The sequence below is a fragment of the Buceros rhinoceros genome, unplaced genomic scaffold, assembly GCF_000710305.1.
Source record: "Buceros rhinoceros silvestris isolate BGI_N320 unplaced genomic scaffold, ASM71030v1 scaffold32261, whole genome shotgun sequence".
Classification (NCBI taxonomy): domain Eukaryota; kingdom Metazoa; phylum Chordata; class Aves; order Bucerotiformes; family Bucerotidae; genus Buceros; species Buceros rhinoceros.
In genome coordinates this window covers 7154-7357 of record NW_010394178.1, presented here as the reverse complement: position 1 = coordinate 7357, position 204 = coordinate 7154, and the positions used below count along the sequence as shown (strand labels likewise).

Below are 204 nucleotides of genomic sequence, written 5' to 3'. Positions count from 1 at the left end.
CCCTCCCGGGTCCCCACCTTGGTCCCAGAGGAAGCCCCACGCCCAGAGATCCGGCCCCACAGATGGAAAGCACAGATGGAAAAAGCACAGATGGAAAAAGACCCCAGGCACCAGCTCCACCATTCCGTCGAGCTGCGACGCGGCCCAGCCCTCACCTTGATCCTCTCAGCCAGGTCACTGAAGGACACGATCATGTTGCCGGGC

At 62.3% G+C, this 204-nt stretch overlaps 1 protein-coding gene across 1 annotated transcript in view; it reads right to left on the bottom strand.

Moving 5' to 3' along the window:
* The window catches only part of UBE4A (ubiquitination factor E4A), a gene marked incomplete at both ends in the record, with an annotated part of 7864 nt that overhangs the window by 604 nt on the left and 7056 nt on the right, over positions 1-204 (bottom strand). The window lies entirely within an intron of this gene.